Below are 7,517 nucleotides of genomic sequence, written 5' to 3'. Positions count from 1 at the left end.
GTTTTGTACTTTTAAGCATCTAGTCGGCTAGACCTTGCAGTTTTGAAAGGCAATTGAGAAATGGCTCACTTCCTGAACTTGGAGTACAAAAAAGCCTACAGCACCTGGTATTCCCAGGCGGTCTCCCATCCAGGTACTAACTAGGCCCGACACTGCTTAGCTTCTGAGATCAGACGAGATCAGGCGCATTCAGTGTGGTGTGGCCGTAGGCTCTGGGCCTAGTGAGTTTTGTACTTTTAAGCATCTAGTCGGCTAGACCTTGCAGTTTTAAAAGGCAATTGAGAAAGGGCTCACTTCCTGAACTTGGAGCACAAAAAAGCCTACAGCACCTGGTATTCCCAGGCGGTCTCCCATCCAGGTACTAACTAGGCCTGACACTGCTTAACTTCTGAGATCAAACAAGATCGGGTGCATTCAGTGTGGTGTGGCCGTAGGCTCTAGGAATGCTAAGAATATTACTCTTATGCATTTGCATTTAGTAAGCTAAGCCATGCAGCCACTTGCAACATGATACCACGCTCATCGCTCGATCAGGCTCGATCAGGCGAGATATATAAGACTGGTGGGCCCATTCAGGACTCCTATGTCTGGTAGGATAACTTTAATTCATCCATCCTGTGTCTGTTGCAGGGAGGTGGAGAGAACAATCAACACAATAATGGGTTTCTTTCATGCCTCTTGAAGGACTCAATATTCTCTGTACTGCATTACATGTGAAAGTCGATTTATTACCCATGAACACACTACCTGTATGCTAATTCTATGTAAAAAGGTAGCTCCAGCCCTCATGATGTTGTCCAACATTTCCGCTATAAAACGGGATACAATTATTTTGGAAACATACCAAATTTGAAAAATAATTGAGAAGTTGTGCAATTACTAATCATGGAGCACAAAAAAGCCTACAGCACCTGGTATTCCCAGGCAGTCTCCCATCCAGGTACTAACTAGGCCCGACCCTGCTTAGCTTCCGAGATCGGGCGCATTCAGTGTGGTGTGGCCGTAGGCTCTGGGCCTAGTGAGTTTTGTACTTTTAAGCATCTAGTCGGCTAGACCTTGCAGTTTTGAAAGGCAATTGTGAAATGGCTCACTTCCTGAACTTGGAGCACAAAAAAGCCTACAGCACCTGGTATTCCCAGGTGGTCTCCCATCCAGGTACTAACTAGGCCCGACACTGCTTAGCTGCCGAGATCAGACAAGATCGGGCGCAATCAGTGTGGTGTGTCCGTAGTCTCTGGGCCTAGTGAGTTTTGTACTTTTAAGCATCTAGTCAGCTAGACCTTGCAGTTTTGAAAGGCAATTGAGAAATGGCTCACTTCCTGAACTTGGAGCACAAAAAAGCCTACAGCACCTGGTATTCCGAGGCGGTCTCCCATCCAGGTACTAACGAGGCCCGACACTGCTTAGCTTCCGAGATCAGACGAGATCGGGCGCATTCAGTGTGGTGTGGCCGTAGGCTCTGGGCCTTGTGAGTTTTGTACTTTTAAGCATCTAGTCGGCTAGACCTTGCAGTTTTAAAAGGCAATTGAGAAAGGGCTCACTTCCTGAACTTGGAGCACAAAAAAGCCTACAGCACCTGGTATTCCCAGGCGGTCTCCCATCCAGGTACTAACTAGGCCTGACACTGCTTAACTTCCGAGATCAGACGAGATCGGGTGCATTCAGTGTGGTGTGGCCGTAGGCTCTAGGAATGCTAAGAATATTACTCTTATGCATTTGCATTTAGTAAGCTAAGCCATGCAGCCACTTGCAACATGATACCACGCTCATCGCTCGATCAGGCTCGATCAGGCGAGATATATAAGACTGGTGGGCCCATTCAGGACTCCTATGTCTGGTAGGATAACTTTAATTCATCCATCCTGTGTCTGTTGCAGGGAGGTGGAGAGAACAATCAACACAATAATGGTTTTCTTTCATGCCTCTTGAAGGACTCAATATTCTCTGTACTGCATTACATGTGAAAGTCGATTTATTACCCATGAACACACTACCTGTATGCTAATTCTATGTAAAAAGGTAGCTCCAGCCCTCATGATGTTGTCCAACATTTCCGCTATAAAACGGGATACAATTATTTTGGAAACATACCAAATTTGAAAAATAATTGAGAAGTTGCGCAATTACTAATCATGGAGCACAAAAAAGCCTACAGCACCTGGTATTCCCAGGCAGTCTCCCATCCAGGTACTAACTAGGCCCGTCCCTGCTTAGCTTCCGAGATCGGGCGCATTCAGTGTGGTGTGGCCGTAGGCTCTGGGCCTAGTGAGTTTTGTACTTTTAAGCATCTAGTCGGCTAGACCTTGCAGTTTTGAAAGGCAATTGTGAAATGGCTCACTTCCTGAACTTGGAGCACAAAAAAGCCTACAGCACCTGGTATTCCCAGGCGGTCTCCCATCCAGGTACTAACGAGGCCCTACACTGCTTAGCTTCCGAGATCAGGCGCATTCAGTGTGGTGTGGCCGTAGGCTCTGGGCCTTGTGAGTTTTGTACTTTTAAGCATCTAGTCGGCTAGACCTTGCAGTTTTGAAAGGCAATTGTGAAATGGCTCACTTCCTGAACTTGGAGTACAAAAAAGCCTACAGCACCTGGTATTCCCAGGCGGTCTCCCATCCAGGTACTAACTAGGCCCGACACTGCTTAGCTTCTAAGATCAGACGAGATCAGGCGCATTCAGTGTGGTGTGGCCGTAGGCTCTGGGCCTAGTGAGTTTTGTACTTTTAAGCATCTAGTCGGCTAGACCTTGCAGTTTTAAAAGGCAATTGAGAAAGGGCTCACTTCCTGAACTTGGAGCACAAAAAAGCCTACAGCACCTGGTATTCCCAGGCGGTCTCCCATCCAGGTACTAACTAGGCCTGACACTGCTTAACTTCCGAGATCAGACGAGATCGGGTGCATTCAGTGTGGTGTGGCCATAGGCTCTAGGAATGCTAAGAATATTACTCTTATGCATTTGCATTTAGTAAGCTAAGCCATGCAGCCACTTGCAACATGATACCACGCTCATCGCTCGATCAGGCTCGATCAGGCGAGATATATAAGACTGGTGGGCCCATTCAGGACTCCTATGTCTGGTAGGATAACTTTAATTCATCCATCCTGTGTCTGTTGCAGGGAGGTGGCGAGAACAATCAACACAATAATGGTTTTCTTTCATGCCTCTTGAAGGACTCAATATTCTCTGTACTGCATTACATGTGAAAGTCGATTTATTACCCATGAACACACTACCTGTATGCTAATTCTATGTAAAAAGGTAGCTCCAGCCCTCATGATGTTGTCCAACATTTCCGCTATAAAACGGTATACAATTATTTTGGAAACATACCAAATTTGAAAAATAATTGAGAAGTTGCGCAATTACTAATCATGGAGCACAAAAAAGCCTACAGCACCTGGTATTCCCAGGCAGTCTCCCATCCAGGTACTAACTAGGCCTGACCCTGCTTAGCTTCCGAGATCAGGCGCATTCAGTGTGGTGTGGCCGTAGGCTCTGGGCCTAGTGAGTTTTGTACTTTTAAGCATCTAGTCGGCTAGACCTTGCAGTTTTGAAAGGCAATTGTGAAATGGCTCACTTCCTGAACTTGGAGCACAAAAAAGCCTACAGCACCTGGTATTCCCAGGTGGTCTCCCATCCAGGTACTAACGAGGCCCGACACTGCTTAGCTTCCGAGATCAGACGCATTCAGTGTGGTGTGGCCGTAGGCTCTGGGCCTTGTGAGTTTTGTACTTTTAAGCATCTAGTCGGCTAGACCTTACAGTTTTGAAAGGCAATTGTGAAATGGCTCACTTCCTGAACTTGGAGCACAAAAAAGCCTACAGCACCTGGTATTCCCAGGTGGTCTCCCATCCAGGTACTAACGAGGCCCGACACTGCGTAGCTTCCGAGATCAGACGAGATCGGGCGCATTCAGTGTGGTGTGGCCGTAGGCTCTGGGCCTTGTGAGTTTTGTACTTTTAAGCATCTAGTCGGCTAGACCTTGCAGTTTTGAAAGGCAATTGAGAAATGGCTCACTTCCTGAACTTGGAGTACAAAAAAGCCTACAGCACCTGGTATTCCTAGGCGGTCTCCCATCCAGGTACTAACTAGGCCCGACACTGCTTAGCTTCTGAGATCAGACGAGATCAGGCGCATTCAGTGTGGTGTGGCCGTAGGCTCTGGGCCTAGTGAGTTTTGTACTTTTAAGCATCTAGTCGGCTAGACCTTGCAGTTTTAAAAGGCAATTGAGAAAGGGCTCACTTCCTGAACTTGGAGCACAAAAAAGCCTACAGCACCTGGTATTCCCAGGCGGTCTCCCATCCAGGAACTAACTAGGCCTGACACTGCTTAACTTCCGAGATCAGACGAGATCGGGTGCATTCAGTGTGGTGTGGCCGTAGGCTCTAGGAATGCTAAGAATATTACTCTTATGCATTTGCATTTAGTAAGCTAAGCCATGCAGCCACTTGCAACATGATACCACGCTCATCGCTCGATCAGGCTCGATCAGGCGAGATATATAAGACTGGTGGGCCCATTCAGGACTCCTATGTCTGGTAGGATAACTTTAATTCATCCATCCTGTGTCTGTTGCAGGGAGGTGGAGAGAACAATCAACACAATAATGGTTTTCTTTCATGCCTCTTGAAGGACTCAATATTCTCTGTACTGCATTACATGTGAAAGTCGATTTATTACCCATGAACACACTACCTGTCTGCTAATTCTATGTAAAAAGGTAGCTCCAGCCCTCATGATGTTGTCCAACATTTCCGCTATAAAACGGGATACAATTATTTTGGAAACATACCAAATTTGAAAAATAATTGAGAAGTTGCGCAATTACTAATCATGGAGCACAAAAAAGCCTACAGCACCTGGTATTCCCAGGCAGTCTCCCATCCAGGTACTAACTAGGCACGACCCTGCTTAGCTTCCGAGATCGGGCGCATTCAGTGTGGTGTGGCCGTAGGCTCTGGGCCTAGTGAGTGTTGTACTTTTAAGCATCTAGTCGGCTAGACCTTGCAGTTTTGAAAGGCAATTGTGAAATGGCTCACTTCCTGAACTTGGAGCACAAAAAAGCCTACAGCACCTGGTATTCCCAGGCGGTCTCCCATCCAGGTACTAACGAGGCCCGACACTGCTTAGCTTCCGAGATCAGACGCATTCAGTGTGGTGTGGCCGTAGGCTCTGGGCCTTGTGAGTTTTGTACTTTTAAGCATCTAGTCGGCTAGACCTTGCAGTTTTGAATGGCAATTGTGAAATGGCTCACTTCCTGAACTTGGAGCACAAAAAAGCCTACAGCACCTGGTATTCCCAGGTGGTCTCCCATCCAGGTACTAACTAGGCCCGACACTGCTTAGCTTCCGAGATCAGACGAGATCGGGCGCAATCAGTGTGGTGTGGCCGTAGGCTCTGGGCCTAGTGAGTTTTGTACTTTTAAGCATCTAGTCAGCTAGACCTTGCAGTTTTGAAAGGCAATTGAGAAATGGCTCACTTCCTGAACTTGGAGCACAAAAAAGCCTACAGCACCTGGTATTCCCAGGCGGTCTCCCATCCAGGTACTAACGAGGCCCGACACTGCTTAGCTTCCGAGATCAGACGAGATCGGGTGCATTCAGTGTGGTGTGGCCGTAGGCTCTGGGCCTTGTGAGTTTTGTACTTTTAAGCATCTAGTCGGCTAGACCTTGCAGTTTTGAAAGGCAATTGAGAAATGGCTCACTTCCTGAACTTGGAGTACAAAAAAGCCTACAGCACCTGGTATTCCCAGGCGGTCTCCCATCCAGGTACTAACTAGGCCCGACACTGCTTAGCTTCTGAGATCAGACGAGATCAGGCGCATTCAGTGTGGTGTGGCCGTAGGCTCTGGGCCTAGTGAGTTTTGTACTTTTAAGCATCTAGTCGGCTAGACCTTGCAGTTTTAAAAGGCAATTGAGAAAGGGCTCACTTCCTGAACTTGGAGCACAAAAAAGCCTACAGCACCTGGTATTCCCAGGCGGTCTCCCATCCAGGTACTAACTAGGCCTGACACTGCTTAACTTCTGAGATCAAACAAGATCGGGTGCATTCAGTGTGGTGTGGCCGTAGGCTCTAGGAATGCTAAGAATATTACTCTTATGCATTTGCATTTAGTAAGCTAAGCCATGCAGCCACTTGCAACATGATACCACGCTCATCGCTCGATCAGGCTCGATCAGGCGAGATATATAAGACTGGTGGGCCCATTCAGGACTCCTATGTCTGGTAGGATAACTTTAATTCATCCATCCTGTGTCTGTTGCAGGGAGGTGGAGAGAACAATCAACACAATAATGGGTTTCTTTCATGCCTCTTGAAGGACTCAATATTCTCTGTACTGCATTACATGTGAAAGTCGATTTATTACCCATGAACACACTACCTGTATGCTAATTCTATGTAAAAAGGTAGCTCCAGCCCTCATGATGTTGTCCAACATTTCCGCTATAAAACGGGATACAATTATTTTGGAAACATACCAAATTTGAAAAATAATTGAGAAGTTGTGCAATTACTAATCATGGAGCACAAAAAAGCCTACAGCACCTGGTATTCCCAGGCAGTCTCCCATCCAGGTACTAACTAGGCCCGACCCTGCTTAGCTTCCGAGATCGGGCGCATTCAGTGTGGTGTGGCCGTAGGCTCTGGGCCTAGTGAGTTTTGTACTTTTAAGCATCTAGTCGGCTAGACCTTGCAGTTTTGAAAGGCAATTGTGAAATGGCTCACTTCCTGAACTTGGAGCACAAAAAAGCCTACAGCACCTGGTATTCCCAGGTGGTCTCCCATCCAGGTACTAACTAGGCCCGACACTGCTTAGCTGCCGAGATCAGACGAGATCGGGCGCAATCAGTGTGGTGTGTCCGTAGTCTATGGGCCTAGTGAGTTTTGTACTTTTAAGCATCTAGTCAGCTAGACCTTGCAGTTTTGAAAGGCAATTGAGAAATGGCTCACTTCCTGAACTTGGAGCACAAAAAAGCCTACAGCACCTGGTATTCCGAGGCGGTCTCCCATCCAGGTACTAACGAGGCCCGACACTGCTTAGCTTCCGAGATCAGACGAGATCGGGCGCATTCAGTGTGGTGTGGCCGTAGGCTCTGGGCCTTGTGAGTTTTGTACTTTTAAGCATCTAGTCGGCTAGACCTTGCAGTTTTAAAAGGCAATTGAGAAAGGGCTCACTTCCTGAACTTGGAGCACAAAAAAGCCTACAGCACCTGGTATTCCCAGGCGGTCTCCCATCCAGGTACTAACTAGGCCTGACACTGCTTAACTTCCGAGATCAGACGAGATCGGGTGCATTCAGTGTGGTGTGGCCGTAGGCTCTAGGAATGCTAAGAATATTACTCTTATGCATTTGCATTTAGTAAGCTAAGCCATGCAGCCACTTGCAACATGATACCACGCTCATCGCTCGATCAGGCTCGATCAGGCGAGATATATAAGACTGGTGGGCCCATTCAGGACTCCTATGTCTGGTAGGATAACTTTAATTCATCCATCCTGTGTCTGTTGCAGGGAGGTG

General features: G+C 47.3%; 16 non-coding genes and 9 pseudogenes across 16 annotated transcripts; all 25 read right to left on the bottom strand.

Moving 5' to 3' along the window:
* Positions 1–92: 92 nt before the first annotated feature.
* LOC138546014 (5S ribosomal RNA) lies at positions 93–211 on the bottom strand. Its single transcript, XR_011290880.1, has one exon. It is a non-coding gene; the product is annotated as a 5S ribosomal RNA (ribosomal RNA).
* Positions 212–317: 106 nt separating this feature from the next.
* Positions 318–436, bottom strand: LOC138542433 (5S ribosomal RNA). The gene has a single exon (XR_011290414.1). It is a non-coding gene; the product is annotated as a 5S ribosomal RNA (ribosomal RNA).
* Positions 437–899: 463 nt separating this feature from the next.
* LOC138543788 (5S ribosomal RNA) lies at positions 900–1,008 on the bottom strand (annotated as a pseudogene).
* Positions 1,009–1,114: 106 nt separating this feature from the next.
* On the bottom strand, positions 1,115–1,233 carry LOC138542597 (5S ribosomal RNA; annotated as a pseudogene).
* Positions 1,234–1,339: 106 nt separating this feature from the next.
* On the bottom strand, positions 1,340–1,458 carry LOC138540529 (5S ribosomal RNA). Its single transcript, XR_011288573.1, has one exon. It is a non-coding gene; the product is annotated as a 5S ribosomal RNA (ribosomal RNA).
* A 106-nt stretch (positions 1,459–1,564) lies between these two features.
* Positions 1,565–1,683, bottom strand: LOC138549366 (5S ribosomal RNA). The gene has a single exon (XR_011293148.1). It is a non-coding gene; the product is annotated as a 5S ribosomal RNA (ribosomal RNA).
* Positions 1,684–2,146: 463 nt separating this feature from the next.
* On the bottom strand, positions 2,147–2,255 carry LOC138544130 (5S ribosomal RNA; annotated as a pseudogene).
* Positions 2,256–2,361: 106 nt separating this feature from the next.
* LOC138543020 (5S ribosomal RNA) lies at positions 2,362–2,470 on the bottom strand (annotated as a pseudogene).
* A 106-nt stretch (positions 2,471–2,576) lies between these two features.
* Positions 2,577–2,695, bottom strand: LOC138536765 (5S ribosomal RNA). The gene has a single exon (XR_011284928.1). It is a non-coding gene; the product is annotated as a 5S ribosomal RNA (ribosomal RNA).
* Positions 2,696–2,801: 106 nt separating this feature from the next.
* LOC138550967 (5S ribosomal RNA) lies at positions 2,802–2,920 on the bottom strand. The gene has a single exon (XR_011294707.1). It is a non-coding gene; the product is annotated as a 5S ribosomal RNA (ribosomal RNA).
* A 463-nt stretch (positions 2,921–3,383) lies between these two features.
* LOC138546645 (5S ribosomal RNA) lies at positions 3,384–3,492 on the bottom strand (annotated as a pseudogene).
* Positions 3,493–3,598: 106 nt separating this feature from the next.
* On the bottom strand, positions 3,599–3,707 carry LOC138544167 (5S ribosomal RNA; annotated as a pseudogene).
* A 106-nt stretch (positions 3,708–3,813) lies between these two features.
* On the bottom strand, positions 3,814–3,932 carry LOC138541274 (5S ribosomal RNA). The gene has a single exon (XR_011289283.1). It is a non-coding gene; the product is annotated as a 5S ribosomal RNA (ribosomal RNA).
* A 106-nt stretch (positions 3,933–4,038) lies between these two features.
* Positions 4,039–4,157, bottom strand: LOC138550880 (5S ribosomal RNA). The gene has a single exon (XR_011294622.1). It is a non-coding gene; the product is annotated as a 5S ribosomal RNA (ribosomal RNA).
* A 106-nt stretch (positions 4,158–4,263) lies between these two features.
* Positions 4,264–4,382, bottom strand: LOC138540711 (5S ribosomal RNA). The gene has a single exon (XR_011288748.1). It is a non-coding gene; the product is annotated as a 5S ribosomal RNA (ribosomal RNA).
* Positions 4,383–4,845: 463 nt separating this feature from the next.
* LOC138545710 (5S ribosomal RNA) lies at positions 4,846–4,954 on the bottom strand (annotated as a pseudogene).
* A 106-nt stretch (positions 4,955–5,060) lies between these two features.
* Positions 5,061–5,169, bottom strand: LOC138544214 (5S ribosomal RNA; annotated as a pseudogene).
* A 106-nt stretch (positions 5,170–5,275) lies between these two features.
* On the bottom strand, positions 5,276–5,394 carry LOC138548422 (5S ribosomal RNA). Its single transcript, XR_011292225.1, has one exon. It is a non-coding gene; the product is annotated as a 5S ribosomal RNA (ribosomal RNA).
* A 106-nt stretch (positions 5,395–5,500) lies between these two features.
* On the bottom strand, positions 5,501–5,619 carry LOC138547202 (5S ribosomal RNA). The gene has a single exon (XR_011291050.1). It is a non-coding gene; the product is annotated as a 5S ribosomal RNA (ribosomal RNA).
* Positions 5,620–5,725: 106 nt separating this feature from the next.
* Positions 5,726–5,844, bottom strand: LOC138546003 (5S ribosomal RNA). Its single transcript, XR_011290879.1, has one exon. It is a non-coding gene; the product is annotated as a 5S ribosomal RNA (ribosomal RNA).
* Positions 5,845–5,950: 106 nt separating this feature from the next.
* On the bottom strand, positions 5,951–6,069 carry LOC138542432 (5S ribosomal RNA). Its single transcript, XR_011290413.1, has one exon. It is a non-coding gene; the product is annotated as a 5S ribosomal RNA (ribosomal RNA).
* A 463-nt stretch (positions 6,070–6,532) lies between these two features.
* LOC138543787 (5S ribosomal RNA) lies at positions 6,533–6,641 on the bottom strand (annotated as a pseudogene).
* Positions 6,642–6,747: 106 nt separating this feature from the next.
* On the bottom strand, positions 6,748–6,866 carry LOC138542253 (5S ribosomal RNA). The gene has a single exon (XR_011290240.1). It is a non-coding gene; the product is annotated as a 5S ribosomal RNA (ribosomal RNA).
* Positions 6,867–6,972: 106 nt separating this feature from the next.
* On the bottom strand, positions 6,973–7,091 carry LOC138540527 (5S ribosomal RNA). Its single transcript, XR_011288571.1, has one exon. It is a non-coding gene; the product is annotated as a 5S ribosomal RNA (ribosomal RNA).
* A 106-nt stretch (positions 7,092–7,197) lies between these two features.
* On the bottom strand, positions 7,198–7,316 carry LOC138549365 (5S ribosomal RNA). The gene has a single exon (XR_011293147.1). It is a non-coding gene; the product is annotated as a 5S ribosomal RNA (ribosomal RNA).
* Positions 7,317–7,517: the final 201 nt, after the last annotated feature.

Source organism: Ambystoma mexicanum, unplaced genomic scaffold, assembly GCF_040938575.1.
Source record: "Ambystoma mexicanum isolate Mex_15411 unplaced genomic scaffold, UKY_AmexF1_1 Mex_scaf10, whole genome shotgun sequence".
NCBI lineage: Eukaryota > Metazoa > Chordata > Amphibia > Caudata > Ambystomatidae > Ambystoma > Ambystoma mexicanum.
Note: the sequence above shows the minus strand (reverse complement) of the source record. Positions and strands in the feature narration are given on the sequence as shown.